Source organism: Harpegnathos saltator, unplaced genomic scaffold (genome assembly GCF_003227715.2).
Source record: "Harpegnathos saltator strain DR-91 unplaced genomic scaffold, Hsal_v8.6 scaffold659, whole genome shotgun sequence".
Taxonomy (NCBI): Eukaryota; Metazoa; Arthropoda; class Insecta; order Hymenoptera; family Formicidae; genus Harpegnathos; species Harpegnathos saltator.
In genome coordinates, this window is record NW_020230492.1 from 1,304,541 (window position 1) to 1,325,696 (window position 21,156).

A 21,156-nucleotide genomic window follows, 5' to 3' on the forward strand; every position below is an offset into this window, starting at 1 on the left:
TTTATACTATGATGTTGTTGCTAATTTGTTGCTTTATTCCTGATTTTAATGCGCCAGACGTTTCGCCAAAAATCGGTATGTTAAAAATAGCCGGGGAAATAGCCTATAGACGTGTGCTGGCTACAAGAGTAAACTACTCGAAAAAAATGTTTCGCTGCGCGCGCGGTTGTTGAAATCTACGCGTAAGTTAAAAGCGCGTAAACTGCACGCGCGGTTATTAAAATCCACACATAAGTTGCAAGTGCGTTTTGCATCGCGCGCTGCGCACACCCAATTACGTGTGAGTTTTAATAACCGCGCGTGCAGCTTACGCGCTTTTAACTTACGCGTAGGTTTCAACAATCGTGCTCGTAGCGCGCAATGCAAAATGCACTTGCAACTTACGCGTAGGTTTAATTGTTCATAATTTTGTAACATTTTGATATCGTTTGGAGCATTTCTGTCAATATTCATGACAATTGGACATAAACGGTTTTCAAAAGTTTCTCCAAAATCATTTTCTAAGTATCATTTATCACTTTAACCAATAAAGTTTGGTTATGTAAAATAACTGGTTAAAGTAATAAATTGCATGTATTTTATCACATTAACCAAAGCTGTTGGTTATTATATATAATAACCGGTTATTATGCATAATAACCAATTTATCATTTTAACCGTAGCATATACAACACGTACGCATACACACATACACAATACACACAACAGAGGTGTAAATCCGATCGTGCAACCTCCACGCGGTATACCTTGGATAATGTTAATTATCCAAGGTATACCGCGGCGGTACTGTAACATTCAAGCCTCATAATTCGGAAAGTACTTCATGAAAAATGACTTAAATATAGTGTTTTGGAAAGCTCTTGAAGTAAGTTATAAGAGTATGTAATAAAAAATGGAGATTTCTGATTAAAAAATTCAAAGTGATTTTTATGTGACTATGACAACACACTTCAAGGTCGTAATAATATTACTATGTAATGCGTTATTTAAAACCCCACAACTTTTGTCTGAAACATTTTCCTACAGGATCGCTACTTTCAAAGATAATTAGCCGTTTCCAGACTTTTAAATCACCCTACATAATTATACCCTAAGAGAAGACTTCCAATATTATAGACTTTCAATTTCATACTAAAAACTAAACGTTTTATTGCAAATAATAAAAGATATTAAGAAATTACAGTCAGTTTCCAATTTCGGAAAATGATACTACGATTGATGTCGTTAGCTTACGTAATGAGCAAGAATATTATTACTTTTTACAAGACTTTAAGGACGCGATTCTTTAATCACTTTCTCCCCTGATTCATGATTGATTTTTATTCGTGACTTAATCCTTAAGGAAAATATCTTCTTAGTCGATCATTGCTTATATCTCAGAACATACACACACACATAAGTATTGTAAATTGCTTCAGAAACAATAGCTACGATGAAAAGCACTGTTTGCGTAATCGTCTGAAGAAGGTTATAAATAGTAGGTTCGTCGGTGGAATATGGCAGTATGTAACGAACTTCGGTGAGTTGTTGATCTTGTAACGTCCGTGACCCATTTGTGATTTTCGGTTAAAAAAATAATGTGTCGATTCCGCTGATCGAACATTTCATTGAAATATCGACATTAAAAATGAAGTTTTTCATGAAAATGTTGTTCGCGCTGGCGTTGTTAATCTTGATCGTTTTACCACCAGCAATTTGTGAAGACATAATAATTGAAGACTACGAAAACTACGACGATCAATCGGTTGTTGTACGGAACAGAACATATCGAAAATTAAATATTATTTCCGGGAAGGTAGGTTTTATTGACAGTACCATCATAATTTTTCCACACATACCACAATGCCCAGAAAATCAGCGGCTAGACAAAGATGGAAGATGTCGAGTACTAGAATAATTTCATTTACGAAGGTAATTACGTTTTCGTTATTTTCATAAATAATTGTTAAAGATAACGGTAGTTTGATGGTAAGGCATAAATACTTTGATTACTTTATTAGTGGAATATAATTTTTTTTTAAAGATGCGAAACTTGCCAAACGCTAAATTGCTAAGAGGCTGGCTATTCAAGGATAAATCAAAAGGAATGACGAACAAAATGAGGCAAATATTAATAGTGTCCAACAATGCAACGATAGCAATTTTATTAGATTATAAGTTATTGTATGTGAAAGACATTTTAAACTGTCAGACTCACATTGTGTATAGCAATATTTGGAATTGCAGTGAAATACATCGATTCAAAGTGTCGCATGAAGATCATGTTGTTGCATTCTTTTATAAAAAAACTGCCCATATAAGCATGTCAGACGATATCTTCTTAAAATCCTACCTTCGTTAAGTTAGCCGATGTCAATACTCGACGAATGTCAATTTCGGACGACATATGCACATTGCTTTCATCAAGTATTTTTCTATTAAAATAGATATACGAAATGTTTATAACATATTTTATAAAATTTTTATAAAATTAGATTAATTGTGTTAGAGTACTATGAATAATGTAAAATAATATTACGTGCTTGAATTAATTTTCGCTGTTTTTTGCAACAAAAATTCATGTTTGTTTCAACAGAACAGTACATTATATTTTATTCAAAGTATTGTTCTTCGGAAGCTATATACTTTTCCTACTTTTCAGGTAACATATGGATTCCGCGGTAGAAAAATTCAGGTTCTTTTGAGGCGATTCAGTCATCGAGCCATTTTTTGATATCTTTGAAAGATTTGAAATGCTGTTTAGAAAGGCCATGCTGCATCAACCGAAACAAATGGTAATTTGAAGAAGCAACGTCTGATGAATAAGGCGGGTGGATAAGACATCCAAGTGCCTTCAAAATTTCTTTCACTAGTTTTGCAGCATGCAGTTTAGTATTGTCATGAAGAAGAATAAATTTGTCATGTCTTTCAGCATATTGCGGGCGTTTTTCTTTGAATGCTCGATTTAAATTGAATAATTGTCGTCGGTAGCGTTCAGTATTAATGGTTTGACTCGGTTGCAGCAGCTCATAATACACTACCGACACTAAATGCACAGCATGACCTTCTTCCCATGAATATCCTGTTGTGGCGTTGATGTTGATGGTTCGCCGGGACGCACCCATGATTTCTTGCGCTTAGGATTGTTGTAACGAATCCATTTTCCATTGCCAATCACAATTCGATGGCAAAACGACTTCCCTTTTGGTCTTTGAAGCAGCAATCCACAAATGGTTAAACATTTCGCAATATCTCTTTCTCACAATTCATGTGGGATCCAGTTTCTTAGCTTCTGGATCATTTCCATTGCTTTTAAATGTTTGCTAACGATTGACTCATCGACATTTAATGTTTCCAACGACTGTTTGAGCGTCTGATATGAATCTTCTTCCAGTAATGCCTCCAATTCTCCATCTTCGAACTTTTTCGGCTGACCAGGGCGCTTTTCGTCGTTCATGTCAAAATCGTTGTCTTTGAGTCGTCTAAACCAATATCTGTAAGTTTTTTCAGATAGAGCATGCTCCTCATAAGCCTCCACTAGCAAACGATGACTTTCAGCAGCAGATTTCTTGAGATGAAAGCAGAAAAGTACCCGCAAATACTCTTTTTTGGTAGGAAACCCGACATATTCAATGCAAGACAAAATTGTGTTCTTTGCATTCCGATCTAATGTCATACACTGATTATTATTAAAGCCTACTGACAGCACTTTCATATACACCAACGGTCACTTTCGGCCATGTTGAAATAACACAACTACTGACCTCTATTAGTCAACAGCGAGCATTAATTCAAGCACCTAATATATACATAATATAAAATAATATAAAAAGTATTATAAAAAAAAATAAAAAGTGCCCCCACCACATTCCTCTTGACGAACTCATTTTTTTAATGACAAAGGAGCAGGAGATGCATAAAATATATTATATAATTATACCTCAAGAAAAGACTTCCAATTTTATTTTCAATTTTATACTAAACGTTTTATCGCGAATCATAAAAGATGTTACGAAATTATAATCGGTTTCTATACAATTTCGGAAAGATGATGCTACGATTATCGTTTTTAACTTATATCATAAACAAGAACGTTATTACTTTTATGTTACTTTTAAAAAAATTTAAATGCACGATTCTTTGTCATTCTTCTTGACCGATATGATTCATATTTAATTGCGATGTAATCTTCAAAGACACCTTGGTCGGTTTTCTACGTCATATTCTCAACCGCACAAACCAGTGAATTGCCTCAAGCTATGATAAAAATCTTGCTTGCATAATCACCTGAAGATAATTATAAAGCCGATACACCGGAAGAACGCGGCAAAAAGTAATGAATTTTAATGAGTCGTTGAGATTGTAACGTTCATAACACATTAGTAATTTTCGATTGAGAAAACAACTCATCGATTCCAACGAACAAACGCTTCATCGAAATATCGACAATTAAAAATGAAGCTTTTCGAGTAAATGTTGCTCGCGATTGTGTTATTAACGATTGTTTTGTCACCGGCGATTTGTCAAAACACTAAAGACTGTTCTTCGTTGACCGAAGACACTGGTTATCTCTTAAGTGTCTCATGCAGATCACCATGTCCAAACAATCAACGGTCAGAGTAAGAAGGAAAATGTCGAGTGATGGAATAATTTCATTCACTAAGGTAACTGCGTCTTCATTATTTTCACGAGTAACTGCTAAAGATAAGTTTAATGGTGAGACATAAATACTTTGTTTATTTTGTTCATAAAATATATATTTTTACTTATTTTAAAGAACAGTATTCGCTAAACGAAAAGCGCCAAGAGACAATAACTGACTATTCAAGAATAAATGGAGAAAGATGACGAGCAAAACGGAACAAATATTAATCATATCAATGTTACAAAGGCAAGTTTATCATATTATACTTTATTGCATGTGCACGGTTGACATTGTCCACCTTTTAAACTGTCAACCTCAAAGTTATATGTGTAAATATTTGACGAATCGTAATGAAATACATTAATTCAACGTATCGCATGAGAATTATGTTGTTGCATTATTTTATAAAAAAGCTGTCCTTCAAGATTCATGCGTCTTACACGTATATCAAACGATATGTTCCTAAAATCTTTCATCCGTCAATTTATCCGATGCCGGTACTCGACGAATGTTAACCGTGGACGATAGAAGAACGTATATATTCCTTATATCAGATATTTTTCTATTAAAATAAATATTTTACAGAATGTTTATGACGTATTTTATAAAATTTTTATAAAATTAAATTAGTTGTGCGTAAGAATAACATAAATAAAAAATGCCATCATCGCATCTTTCTTGATGATCTCGTTTCTTTAACAAGAAAGTAAGAGATGTTTAAAATATAATTATACCCTCCCGACAAAAGAAAACTTTCAATTCCATACTAAAAACTAAATATTTTATTGCGGATCACGAAAAACGTGCGAAATTACAGTGGATTTCCACACAATTTCGAGAAAATAATGCCATGATTGACGACATTAATTTACATCATAAATAAGAACATTGCGTTATTTCTTACAAGATTTCATGGACGCAACTTTTTTATAACTTTTTTATTCGCGATATAATCTTCAAGGAAAACGTCTCTTTCGTCGATCATTGCTCATATCTCAGATCACAGACACAAGTATTGTAAATTGCTTAACATATAATAGCTATGATAAAAAACACTGCTTGCTAATCGTCTGAAGAAAAGTATAATTAGCAGGTCTGTCGGTGAAATACGGCAGTATGTAACGAACTTCAGTGAGTTGTTGATCTTGTAACGTCCGTGATCCATTTGTGATTTTCGATTAAGAAAATAACGCGTCGATTCCGCTAATCGAACGCTTCATCGAGATATCGACATTAAAATGAAGTTTTTCATGAAAATGTTGTTCGCGCTGGCGTTATTAATCTTGATCGTTTTATCGCCAACCATTTGTAAAGATGAAGACCATAAAGACCCACGGGATGGTGTATGGAATAGTACACATTCTGGTTTACTGAATATAACTCGTTATCAAATCATAAGTTCGCCAGATCTATCAAAATCTCCAGATATATCAAAATTGCCAGATCTAATAAAAGCCCAGAAAATCAACGGCAAGAGAAAGATGAGAAACGTCGAGTAGCAGAATAATTTCATTCACTAAGGTAATTAAGTTTTCGTTATTTTCATAAATAATTGTTAAAGATAACGACAGCTTAACAGTGAGACATAAATACTTTGATTATTTTATTGATGGAATATAATTTTTTAACAGGTGCGAAAGTCGCTAAGCGTAATTCGCTAAGCTATTCAAGGATAAATCGAGAAAAATGACGAGCAAAACAAGACGAATATTAATAATGTCCAACAATGTAACGATAGCAATTTTATTAGATTATAATTTATTGTGCGTATGTGGAAGACATTGTCCACTTTTTAAACCGTCAGGTTCACCGTTAATTATGTATAGTACTGTGTATAACTGTGTATAGTAATATTTGGCGAAGTGAGATGAAATATATCAATTCAAAGTGTCGCATAAGAATCATGTTGCATTCTTTTATAAAAAAGCTGCTCACTTGCACTTTGCACTTATATCAAACGATATTTTCCCGGAATCCTACGTTCGTTAAATTAGCCGATGCCGGTACTCGACAAATGTCAACTTCGGACATATGCATTGTTTTTACCAATTTTTCTATTAAAATAGACATTCTATAAAATGTTCATAACATGTTTCATACAATTGTTATAAATTAAATTAGTAGTGTATAGAAGTATAATAAATAAAAAATGCCGCTACCGTATTCCTCTTGACGTACTCGTTTTTCTAATGACAAGATAGTAGAAGATGTTTAAAATATAATTATACCCTTTCACCAAAAGAAAATCTGTACTTTCAATTTTATATTAAGAACTAAATGTTTTATTGCGAATAATAAAAGACATTAGGGAATTATAGTCGGTTTCCATACAATTTCGGAAAAATGATGCTAAGATTGATTGTTGTTAACTTACATAATGAAAAAGAATCTTATTACGTTACTTTTTTCAAGATTTTAAGGATGCGATTCTTTTATCATTTTTTCCCTGTCCCATATGATAAATTTTTATCCGCGATATAATTTTCAAGGAAACGTCTCCTTCCTCATCGATTTTCCCTCATATTTTAGAATACATACGAGGAAATTGCTTCATATACGTCAACTACGACAAAAAGCACTGCACGTTAATTGTTTGAAAAAGATTATAAATAACAGGTATATCGGTGGAATGCGGCAGAATGTAACAAACTTCAACGAGTTGTTGTATTGTAACGTCTGCGATCCATGTGTGATTTTCGATTAAAAAAATAACGTGTCAGTTCCGCCGATCACGTGCTTCATCGAAATATCGACATTAAAAATGAAGTTTTTCATGGAAGTGTTGCTTGCGCTGGCGTTATTAATCTTGATCGTTTTATCACCAGCGATTTGTGAAGACGCGGAAGATGAAGACTACAATGATCCATGGGGTGGTATATGGAATAGAACAGATGATGATTTTGGGAATGGACCTAGTCATGTCGTATTAAATATTCCATTATGGCAAAATATCACGAAAATCAAAGGCTATACAAAAATGGGAAATATCGAGAAGTAGAATAATTTCATTCATTAAGGTAATTACGTTTTTGTTATTTTCATAAATATTTGTTAAAGAAAACGATAGTTTAACAGTGTGATATAATACTTTGATCATTTTATTAGTGTAATATAACTTTTTTTAATAGGTGCGAAACTGGCTAAGCATAAATTGCCAAGGATAAATCGAGGAGAATGATAAGCAAAACAGGACAAGTGATAATAATGTCTAACAACGCTACGATAGCAATTTTATTAGATTATAATTTACTGTGTCTATGTGGGAGACATTGTTCACGTTTTGAACCATCAGATTCACCGTCAGTTATGTATAGCAATATTTGGCAGACTGCAATGAAATATATTGATTCAAAGTGTCGCATGAGAATCATGTTATATGTTATTGTTATATTTTTTTATTAAAAAAGCTTGCGCACTTATATGCGTTTTACATTTTTATCAGACGATATCCTTCTAAAATCCTACGTCCGCCAAGTTGGCCAATGTCGGTACTCGACGAATGTCGATTTCGAACGTATACACTGTTTTTATAAGATACTTTTCCATTAAAATAGATATTTTACAAAATGTTTATAATACGTTTTATAAAATTTTTATAAAATTAAATTAGTTGTGTATAATAAATAAAAAGTGCCGCCACCGCATTCCTCTTAACAAACTCGTTTTCTTAATGACAAGAAAGTAGCAGATATTTAAAATATTATATAATTATATTCCGAGAAAAAACTTTCATTTTCATTTCCTATTTTATACTAAAAACTAAACGTTTTATAGCGAATCATAAAAGATGTTACGAAATTACCGTCGGTTCCCATACAATTTCGGAAAGATAATGCGACCATTGATATCCTTAACTTATATTATAAACAAGAATATTATTTTTCGCTACTTTTTATAAGACTTTAAATGCATGATTCTTCTGTTATTCCTTTTCTTAACTAATACGATTGATTTTTATTCGTGATGTAGTCTTCAAGGATAACTTGGTTAAGTTACTACGTCGTATTTTAAACCGCGCAAACAAGTAAATCGCCTCAAGCTACGGAAAGATCGCCTGCATAATCATCTGAGGATGATTATAAATAAGCGGGTACGTCGGAGAAACGCGACAGAAAGTATCAAGCTTCAATGAGTCGTTGTGATTTTAACATCCGTCACGCATTCGTGATTTTCAATTGAGAAAATAACGCGTTGATTCCGCCAATCAAACGCTTCATCGAAACATCGACATTAAAAATGAAGTTTTTCGTGAAAATGTTATTCACGATGGCGTTATTTACGATCGTTTTGTCAAAATCGACCCCACCGGCGGATTATCAAAGCACCGATCAACCATCCACGTCGAACCAATACGGTGGTGGTTATCCTTATCTCATAAATGTTCCATATAAATCACCATGTCCAGAGAATCAACGGCAGGACCAAAATGGAAATTGTCGAGTGATGGAATAATTTCACTCATTAAGGTAACTCCGTTTTCATTATTTTCACGAGTAATAGCTAAAGATAGGTTTAATAGCGTGACATGATTACTTTGGTTATTTCATTCCTTAAAATATAATTGTTTTTGAAAGGATCAGAATCTGTTTGACAAAAATTGCGAAGAAGCAATGACTGGCTATTCAAGGATAAATTGAGAGGATAACGAGCAAAACGGGACAAATATTACTCATGTCGATATTACGATGGCAATTTTATGAGGTTATACTTTATATTTTATTTTATAGTTATACTTTATTTTTTTTATGTACATAGAAGTTATTGTTCACTTTTTAAGCTGTCAACCTCACAATTATACGTATGAATGTTTGACGAATTGCGGTGAAATATATCGACTTAAAGTGTCGTAGGTGAATCGTGTTGTTGCATTATTTTACAAGCCCACGTGCGCAAATTAATTCGGTCCGTTTTTTCCTTCCAAAAAAAGACTTTAGTATAAAATAACATGAAAACGTACACTAATCAAAGTATTTGCCATCGCTTGCTATTATGTTTTCCCATTTGTCTGGCAGTTGTTGCATTCCGTGACGGAAAAACGACTCGTCCTTCGAAGCAATCTATTCAATAAGCCATTTCTCTATTTTTTCATAATTGTTGAAGTGTTGGTCCGAAAGCCCGTATGCCATCGATCTGAACAAGTGATAAACGGATGGAGCAATGTCTGGTGAATACGGCGGGTGAGGTAAAACGTCCCAGCCAAGTGCTTTCAAGGTAGCCTTCACAATCTTTCCAACATGTGGCCGAGCGTTATCGTGCTGGAAGATCACTTTGTCGTGTCTCTTTGCATATTCCGGCCGCTTATTCTTCAATGTGTTGTTTAAATGGATCAATTGTTGTTGGCAAAGTTCGGCAGTGATGGTTTGGCTCTGTTTTAATAGTACATGATACACTACACTCTTCTGGTCCCATCATATTATACAGTTAATTAATGTATAATTATAATTATAATGTATAAATGTAATTAATTAATGTATAAATATACAGAGTATTATTTTCTTGCCGTGAATATTCCGCTTTGGTATCGATGTGGATGGTTTTCCTAGGTCGCTAATGGATTTCCTTCGTTTGGGATTATCGAAATATATCCACTTTTTGTCTACAGTCACAATACGATGCAAAAACCCTTTTCTTTTTTGCCTGACAAGCAAGATTTCAGACATGGCTTTTCGCCTCTCGATGTTTCTTTCTTTCAGTATTTTCGTATGGCACCCATCTTCCTTCTTTGTAAATCTTTCCCATGGCTGCCAAACACACAGAAATTGTTGATCGATCAACATTCAACAATTGCGCGAGTTCATGTTGCGATTGACACGAATCTTCATCGATTAGCGCCTGCAATTCCTCATCCTCGAACTTCTTCGGCTGGCCTGGACGAGATTTGTCATCGACACAGAAATCATCACTTTTGAAACGTCGAAATCATTCTCTACATGATTTATCGGTGGGAGCACTTTCACTATAAGCTTCTACGAGCATTCGATGAGCTTCAGCGGCTGTTTTCTTCAAATGAAAACAGAAAATGAGAACTTCCCGGAAATGATACCTTTTTGGCTCGAATTTCGACATTTTCGAATCAGATAAACACGATGTTATTGTTACAAATCCAAACGTTTATCAACTGAATATTATTGCTAGGTATCAAAACTAAAAAAATAAAGCCTGTTGCAGACATTAGAGGTTAGAAAATTACATAGTACAGCAATTGACTGCTAGATGGATCGAATTAATTCACACACCTAATACATAATCAGACGATACTTTCTTAAAATCCTACGTTCGTTAAGTTATCCGATGCTGATACTAGACGAGTGTCAACTTCGGACGACACAAGGACATATGCACATTATCTTTATCAAATATTTTTCTATTAAAATAGATATCTTACGAAGTGTTTATAAAATGTTTTACAAGATTTTTATAAAATAAAATAAAATAAAACAAAATAAAATAAAATAAACTAAAATAGTTGTGTAAGAATACCATAGATATAAAGTGCCGCCATCCTCTTGACGAACTCGTTTTTCTAATGATAAGAAAGTAACAAAAGATGTTTAAATCTTATAGCGCCGACCAACGATATATCGTTGTTAATAACACTTGCGAAAAGAACCAACGATATATCGTTGCGCATGCGATGGTGCTTTACTATTCGCATCGTGAGAGAACTCTGTCTCAAAATAAATTTATAAAACATTATAAATGGTTAAATTTCTCTTCAGAAGTCCTATGTAAGATGTTCCACGAATTGAAAAAATTGTTTATGGGTTTAACTTTCTGTTATATTCCGCGATGCTCCTGTGATGCTTGCTGCGCATTATGGGATTATCATTTAGTTTTGTGTTTTGATATTAATAATTTTGTTATAAATAATTGATAATGCAATATTTATGTTTTATACTACGTGTTCTACATTAAACTATGACCAAACGACGATTCTTTTTATTTGCAGATACTGTTTATAAAAAATAACTGATTTTTCCATTTTTCCTAATGATTTTGAACAAACATTATTAGTATGATTTTCAACAAATATTGAAATATTTGTTGGCATTAATTTATTCTCCCTTTATTTTGTAATATGTTCCTTTTGGAATTTGGTAAATATCATTCTTACTTTTATGTTTTACTTACTTTTTTCCTCGAACTTTCTAAATTACATCAACTAGGTTCAGTATTCTTCGCTTAGGTACAATTCTTTCAATCGGCACTAAAAGGGCTAAAATATATAATTATACCCCAAGAAAAGACTTTCAATTTTATACTGAAAACTAAACGTTTTATTGTGAATCATAAAAGATATTAGGAAATTATAGTCAGTTTCCATATAATTTCGGAAAGATGATGCTAAGATTGATGTCGTTAACTTACATAACAAACGAGAATATTATTACGTTACTTTTCCCAAGACTTTAAAGACGTGATTATTCTATCACTTTTTTCCCTGACCTATATGATAGATTTTTATCCGCAATGTAATTTTCAAGGAAATAAGAATATACCGTCACTTTTTACAAGACTTTAAATGTCCGATTCTTTTGTAATTCCTTTCCTTAATTGATAGGATTGATTTTTATTCGCGATCTTATCTTCAAAGATAATTAAGTCGGTTTTCTATGTCGTATTCTAAACTGCATAAACATGTGAATTGCCCCAAGTTACAATAGAAAGATTGTTTACATAATCACCTGAGGATGATTATAAGTAACGGGTATGTCAGAGGAACGCGGCAGAAAGTAACGAACTTCAATGAGTCGTTGAGATTTTAACATCCGTAACGCATTCGTGATTTTCAACCGGGAAAATAACGCGTCGATTCCGCCAACCAAACGCTTCATCGAAACACCATTAATTCGAAACATCGAAACGACATTAAAAATGAAGTTTCTCGTGAAAATATTATTCGCGATGGCATTATTAACGATCGTTTTATCAAAACCGCACAGACCGGCAGATTGTCAAAACACCAAAGATCAGCCATATTCGGGTGGTGGTAGTGGTTATCCTTATGTCATAACTTTTCCATATATACCACCATGTCCAGAGAATCAACGGGTGGGCCCAGATGGAAAATGTCGAGTGATGGAATAATTTCACTTACTAAGGTAATTCCGTTTTCATTACTTTCACGAATAATTGTTAAAGATAAGTTGAATGGTAAGACACAAATACTTTGATTATTTTGTTCATAAAATATAATAATACATATATATTTTTTTAAGAGCAGTAAGAGCGCTAAGCGAAAATCGCTAAGAGACTATAATTGTCTATTCAGAGATAAAGGATGACAAGCAAAATCGCCCACATGTGTCTTACATATATATATCAGACGATATCTTCTTAAAATCCTACGTTTGTTAAGTTACCCGATGCTGATACTAGACGAGTGTCAATTTCGGACGACATAAGGACATGTGCATATTATCTTTATCAAGTTTCTTTATCATTTTTCTATTAAAATAGATATTTCACAAAATGTTTATAATACGTTTTGCAAGATTTTTATAAAATTAAATTAGTTGTGTATAAGTACTATAAATAAAAAGTGCCGTCACCACATTCCTCTCGGACAAACTCGTTTTTCTATCTAATGACAAGAAAGTAGGAGATGTTTAAAATATATAATTATACCCCAAGAAACAACGTTTAATTATATTTTCAATTTTATATTAGAAACTAAACGTTTTATTGCGAATTAAAGAAAATGTTACTAAATTATAGTCAGTTTCTATACAATTTCGGAAAGATGATGCTATAATTGTCATCGTTAACTTACATAATAAACAATAATATTATTACATTATTTGTTCAACGTATAATTCAACGTGTCGCATGAGAATCATGTTGTTGCATTATTTTATAAAAAAGCTGTCCTTCAAGATTCATGCGTCTTATACGTATATCAAACGATATCTTCCTAAAATCTTACATTCGTTAATTTATCCGATGTCGGTTCTCGACGAATGTCAACCTTGGACGACAGAAGAACGTATGCATTCTTTATATCAGATATTTTTCTATTAAAATAAATATTTTGCGGAATGTTTATAACATGTTTTATAAAATTTTTATAAAATTAAATTAGTTGTGCGTAAGAATACAATAAATAAAAAATGCCATCACCGCATCTCTCTTGACGATCTCATTTTTTTAACAAGAAAGTAGGAGGTGTTTAAAATATAATTATACTCTCCCGACAAAAGAAAACTTTAAATTCCATATTAAAAACCAAACGTTTTATTGCGGACCACGAAAGACGTGCGAAATTACAGTGCATATCCATACAATTTCGAGAAGATGATGCCATGATTGACGACATTAATTTACGTCATAAATAAGACCATTGCGTTATTTCTTACAAGATTTTAAGGACACCATTTTTTTATAACTTTCTTATTCGCGATATAATCTTCAAGGGAAACGTCTTTTTCGTCGATCATTGCTCATATCTCAGAACACACACACAAATATTGTAAATTGCTTCACATACAATAGCTACGATAAAAAAACTGCTTGCGTAATCGTCTGAAGAAAGATATAAATAGCAGATTCGTCGGTGGCAGTATGTAACGAACTTCAGTGAATTGTTGATCTTGTAACATCCATTTGTGATTTTCGATTAAGAAAATGACGTGTCGATTCTGCTGATCGAACGCTTCATCGAGATGTCGACATTAAAATGAAGTTTTTCATGAAAATGGAGTTCGCGCTGGCGTTATTAATCTTGATCGTTTTATCGCCAACCATTTGTAAAGATGAAGACCATAAAGATCCACGGGGTGGTGTATGGAATAGTACACATTCTGGTTTACCGAATATAACTCGTACTCAAATCATAAGTTTACCAGATCTATCAAAATCTCCAGATATTCAGATATATCAAAATTGACAGATCTATTAAAAGCCCAGAAAATCAACGGCAAGAGAAAGATGAGAGATGTAGCAGAATAATTTCATTCACTAAGGTAATTAAGTTTTCGTTATTTTCATAAATAATTGTTAAAGATAATGACAGCTTAACAATGAGACATAAATACTTTGATTATTTTATTGGTGGAATATAATTTTTATTTTAAGAGGTACGAAAGTCGCTAAGCGTAAATCGCTAAACTATTCAAGGATAAATCGAGAAGAATGACTAGTAAAATGAGACGAATATTAATAATGTCCAACAATGCAACGATAGCAATATTATTAGATTATAATTTATTGTGCGTATGTGGAAGACATTGTTCACTTTTTAAACCGTCAGGTTTACTGTTAGTTGTGTATATCAATATTTGGCAAATTGCGGTGAAGTATATCAATTCAAAGTGTCGCATAAGAATCATGTTACATTCTTTTATAAAAAAGCTGCTCATGTACGTCTTACATGAATGTCAGACCACATTTTTCTAAAATTCTACCTTCGTTAAATTAGCCGATGCCAATACTCGACGAATGTCAACTTTAGACGACACAAAGACGTATGCACATTGTATTTATCAAGTACTTTTCTATTAAAATAGATATTTTGTAAAATGTTTATCACGAAAATTGTATAAACGTGATAAACGTTTTATACAATTTTCATAAAATTAAGTTAGTTGTGTGAAAGAATACAATAAACAAAAAGTGCCGCCACTGCATTTACCTGAAGGAATTCGTTTTTCTAATGACAGAAAAGTAGGAGATGTATAAAATGTTGGACAAAATAATGTGGACACCATGCTAAATATTTCACATTTGTTTGTATTGGCAACTCTGCTAAGATATAAACGGTGCGATAGCGCAGTTCACGTGCTAACCTTTCTAGTTTATATTTTAATGTATTACATGTTTTATTCTGCGACAGTCTCAACAATCGGACGCTGAAATGGGCAACCTGTCAGACTTCGAAAGAGGGCAAATCGTGAGTGCTCGGTTAACGAGAGCGTCTGTGACGAAAACAGCTGAACTGCTTAGAGTTTCACGAGCAACAGTATCCACGGTGATGACAGCCTACACAAAATATGGGAAAACGACACCTGCGAAGAAAAAATGTGGGCGCAAAGCAACGTTAACAAACAGGGACCGCCGAACATTAAAAAGAATCGTGGCCAAGCAGCATAAAATTGCCGCAGCAAAGGTGACAGCAGAACTCAACAGTCATCTGAGCAATCCTATTTCGACAAGAACAGTGCAGCGGGAACTCCACAAAAGTAACATTTATGGTAAGGCTGCAATTTCGAAATCCCTTACGGAAATCCCTTAAAATGGAAGCCAACGCGAAGCTGCGAAAGAAGTGGGGTCACGATCATAAAACTTGGATGACTGATGATTAGACGAATGTGATATGGTCCGATGAATCATCATTTACTTTGTTCCCTATAAACGACCGAGTTTACTAGTGTAATAAAAAAGTATCCGAACTTTATTTTTTAAAAATCGCGGGTAAACTGTAAATCAAATCCGTTTGCTTTCTCAAATTGGTACACGTGTCCTTCACATTTGGTGAAAACATCATGGCGTTCCTTCAAGCCGTTTGAAAGTGGCAGTTGTTTATGTCAGTGAAGATTATTGTGCACGGCGATTTTTACGATGTCGAAAAATATGGAGCAAAGAATTTGTTTGAAATTTTGTGTTGGGAATGAAATTTCGTTCACCGCAAACGCATTCAAAATGTTGCAAAAAGCTTATGGCGATGATTGTTTATCGAAAACAAGTACGTTTGGGTGGTTTAAGAAGTTTTAAGAAGGACGAGAATCCGTTGAAGACGACCCACGCTCTGGAAGACCAACAACGTCAACAGATGACGCTCGCATTGAGAAAGTGAAAGAATTGTTGCTCCAAAATCGTCGATTGACTGTGCGAGAGATAGCAGATGAAGTTGGAATATCATTTGGATCGTGCTAGCACATTTTGTCCAATGTACTGGACATGAAACGGGTCGCATCGCGTTTGATTCCGAAAAACTTGAATTTTCTGCAAAATTTTCTCCAAAAACTCAACGAATATCGCTCCGCAAGTACCGTATTTACCACATATGGCCCTCTGTGACATTTGTGTGTTCCCCCTATTGAAAAAACCACTTCGCGGACAGCGTTTCAAATCGATTGAGGACGTCAAAGAAAAATCGCTGCCTGAATTGAAAGCCATACCGTTTGCCGCGTATGATCGATGTTTCCAAGACTGGATCAAACGCTGGCATATGTGCGTTGCAAGCAACGGGGACTACTTTGAAGAAGACTATAAGAATTTTCATGACTGAATTGCAATTTTGATTTTTAAAAATAAGGTTCGGATATTTTTTCATCATAATACTATGTATGGAGAACCCTCAAAGAAGCCTATGATCCGAATTACCTGCTACCCATAGTCAAGCACGGAGGTGGCTCCGTGATGATTTCGGCGGCTGTATGGTGATATTCCGCTGGCTCGATTATTACCATTAATGGCCGTATTACTGCGAATAAATATCTCGGCATCCTCAACGACGAAGTTCTTACTATGACCAGCATATTGCTGCCAAAAACTGCCATATTCCAAGATGATAATGCACCCATACACATAGCCGAAAAGGTTCAGTCTTGGTTCGAGGGGCATCGAAATATCATCAAACATCTTCCCTGGCTAGTCCTACCCTACCATCGTGAGACCTCAACACAATGGAACCGCTATGGGGAATTTGGGAGCAGAGAGTGAGGAGCAAACTTCCATTTCCATCATCATTGAAGCAATTGGCCGAGATGTTGGTGTAAGAATGGGATAACATTCCGTTGTAAATTATTCGTAAACTCTATGAATCTATTCCGCGATGAATTGCAGCTGTCCTAAAGGCAAATGATGGGCCTACATCTTGTTAATAAATAAATATTGTGTATTTGTCAGATATTCATATTATTTTGTCCACCCCCTATATAGAACACAGTCCTGCGAGGGTTAGTTACAGAAATGACAGGGGGTGTATCTTATAGACTTTTTAACGCTGAAAACAAATCTGACCGCAGAAATTCCCTAGCATGTTAGGTTTATGAGTAATTTTAGGTTAAATGATCGAAAAATGGCCATTTTGGTCAATTTTGTGAAGTTCTTGTAGGGAAAGGAAATATTTATTTTTATTTCAGAAAACGGTATCGTATAATATTGGTCCTTAGCTTTAAAATCCATTTTCGATTGCTGCTATACGGTTTTTTCTTGGCTGAGATATACAAGATTGAATTTATGATCCAACCAGTGAAGGCAAGATGATGATCCAGCGAGCGAAGGCAAGATCAAAGCATCACCCAGCAAAAAATCACTCATTTTTTGGATGTTGTCTGATTAGATGTTCATTCGTTTCATTTTATGCTACTTTCAAAACGTAAAAATATTTTGCTCAGAATATTACAGAATTTTCTTAAAACCGAAGTAATCGCAAGTTGAAAAGAATTGATTGAAAAGTAGCTCTAAAAAGAACTTATTCATAAATTAGCTCTCAAAAAAGTTCTCAAAAAAAATCTGTGGAAAAGTAACTCTAAAACCAAATGTTAAATCTTTAAAAAACTAATAAAACAGTAGCTCTAAAAAGAATTGCTAGAAATAGAAGTTCTGACAAAAAATATATAAAAGTCATTTATAAGTTTCCTGATTGATCATAAGCCACTTTTAGAGTCACTCTTAGTGGTAAAAGAGGGTTCAGAATATGGGCCTAAATGTTTTATTGCGAATAATAAAAATATATAAATAATAAAATATATATAATAATAAAAATATAAAAATAAAAATAATGAAAGATATTATGAAACTATAGTCGATTTTCATATAATTTCGGAAAGATAATGCTACAATTGATGTCCTTAATTTACATAATAATCAAAAATATTATTACGTCACATTTTACAAGACTTTAAATGCCTGATTCTTTTGTTATACTCTTCCTTAACTGGTACGATTGATTTTTATTATTAGATGTAGTCTTCAAGGATAACTTGATTGTTTTTCTACGTCGTAATCTAAACCGCACAAACAAATAAATTATCTTAAACTATGATAGAAAGATTCTTTGAGTAGAATAATAGGGCCGGTTCTAACCCAGGAGTGCTGAGGGGGACGCAGGGAAGCGGGGAACTCAGGGCGCGGGGTATGAAGTCGCGCGAAGAAGGGGAACTCATGGTGGGACGTCACGCAAGATGGCGACTGTGACGTCACGACAAAAAATGTACTGGGATGCTACTAGACTCCAACCCGGACCCTCGTGGTTACTACCCAATGTTCCAAAGCTCCTAGATCACCGTCGTTTGTTGTTAGTAGACGTCTAGTGAAGGTACTTAGAGTAGGCATGATGACGTCACGAGAGAAAAAATAAGTCGAAACTAGGTCAGACTCAAACCCCAGACCCTTCGTTTACTGCGCCATATCGAACGTCTATCGAACATCTATTGAACGTCTATCGAACGTCTCTCGAACGTCTATCGAACGTCTATCGAACGTCTATCGAACGTCTATCGAACGTCTCTCGAACGTCTATCGAACATCTATCGAACGTCTATCGAACATTTATCGAACGTCTATCGAACATCTATCGAACGTCTATCGAACATCTATCAAATGTCTATCGAACGTCTCTCGAATGTTTGTGCTTATAGTTTCTCCAAACGGTAGAAGATCGATATGGATTTAAATGACGACATTCCACTAACAGCAGTCAGTATTCGCTTGGCATTTTGCGAACATGTCGCTAACGCTTACGTTGACTGGCAACAGTAGCGTCCTTACGGTGAGCTATTTTCCCGCTATAGATTTGAGCGACGGTGATTATGAGCTTGGTTTAACGGATTTTGAAACATATAATACGATACCAAATGTAAATTCATTGAATAATAAATTTTACTATGGTGCTAACGACGAAGAAATTACGATTCCTGAAGGATCGTACGAATTGCGCGCCATATACGAATATCTAAAACGTGCAATTTCACATTCTCAAAAAACAGTGCGTTCCAAAAATAACCCATATAGAGATGATGATAATGAATATCCTATAATAATTCGTGCCAATAATAATACGATGAAGAGTGAAATAAAATGTGCTTATAGGATAAATTTGAGCAAACCAAACAACATTGGCTCGCTTTTAGGATTCTCATCAAGCCGTGTATTAGAATCGCACTGATGGTACGAATCGGACGCACCGATTATCAAGACGCACAAGATTATCAACGTGAATATCATTCGTATAGAATGCAGCGTTGTCAGTGGTATGTACAGTAACAGTATGCGTGTACATACGATACATGAATTCTCGCCTAAAGTACCACCAGGATATAAGATATCGGAAACGCCGATACATGTTATTTACCTTCCAATCATCACACGAAGCATTACAGATTTAACGGTGTGTGTCGTCGATCAAGAAGGACAATCGCTCGATTTTTGTGGAGAAGAGATTACTATTAGATTGCATGTACGACGGCGACGATAATAAACGTAATCTATGAAATGCTTGTGGTGAATCAAGTGGAACAGGAGAAACAAGCGGGAATATATTTTTTACGAGACGCGCGATTAACAGTACAAAATCCCTCGTTCGAAAGAAACTCAGCGCGTTTAACGTTGAATTTTTGAAATCTCTGGGATTCATCGTACGAAACGATTGAGAAAGATGATTGACATTTTGAAAATTGAAAGTGAACCGGTCTTTGACGAGTGCATCGTCAAGATTGAGATGCATACGTACAACCCATACGCTAATACAACGTTTGGATATAGCGACGAGATACGAATACCCATATAGCAGCAGGATTTATACATATTGCCATGCGAGAGTTATCTCTATGTCGAGGGGAAGATGACGAAACAAGTCGATGGTGCGACTGTAACGTTGGGATATAATTGCATTGCATTCATGTTTGATGAGATCCGTTATGAACTGGAAGGTGTGGAGATTGATCGTAACAGAAACGTGGGAATAACTTCAACGCTCAAAAACTATATATCGATATCTTTAGACGAAAATGCTGTCATGAAAAATGCCGCGTGGGATACGAGTGACACTATTTCGCCGGACGGGTACTTCAACTTTTGCGTCCCACTCAGCGTGTTGCTAGGATTCTGTGAAGACTACAAGCGTATAGTGATTAACGCGCGTCACGAATTAATTCTATTACGATCGCGCAGCGACAACAACAGTCTATTAGGATCTCCAACGCTGGATCCTAAGACTGAGCTATTCAAGATACAATGGCGAATGCCTCACGTAATCTTGAACGATATCAATAAACTTTCAATGCTGAAAACTTTGGAGAACGGACAATACTTGAGTATGAGTTTTCACTCGTGGGATCTGTATGAATTTCCTCTACTGCAAAGCACGACCAAACACCATTGGACCGTCAAAACTGCTACTAATTTAGAAAAACCTCGATACGTTATCTTTGCGTTGCAGACTGGTCGGAAGAATGTAATGTCGGAAAATATAGCTCGTTTCGATGACTGCAAATTGATCAATGTGAAGCTCTATTTGAATTCAGAGTGTTATCCGTACGACGACATGAATTTAGACTTTGCAAAAAATAAATGCGCCATACTTTACGATA

The 21,156-nt window shown here is 34.6% G+C and overlaps 3 long non-coding RNA genes across 3 annotated transcripts; all 3 read left to right on the top strand.

Annotated features, from left to right (window-relative positions):
• The first annotated feature begins 5,303 nt into the window (after positions 1-5,303).
• On the top strand, positions 5,304-8,034 carry LOC105181923 (uncharacterized). Its single transcript, XR_849666.3, has 3 exons — positions 5,304-6,145; positions 6,256-7,641; positions 7,753-8,034. It is a non-coding gene; the product is annotated as an uncharacterized LOC105181923 (long non-coding RNA).
• A 675-nt stretch (positions 8,035-8,709) lies between these two features.
• On the top strand, positions 8,710-9,479 carry LOC112589918 (uncharacterized). Its single transcript, XR_003113866.1, has 2 exons — positions 8,710-9,090; positions 9,199-9,479. It is a non-coding gene; the product is annotated as an uncharacterized LOC112589918 (long non-coding RNA).
• Positions 9,480-13,694: 4,215 nt separating this feature from the next.
• On the top strand, positions 13,695-17,462 carry LOC109503730 (uncharacterized). Its single transcript, XR_003113865.1, has 2 exons — positions 13,695-14,586; positions 15,456-17,462. It is a non-coding gene; the product is annotated as an uncharacterized LOC109503730 (long non-coding RNA).
• Positions 17,463-21,156: the final 3,694 nt, after the last annotated feature.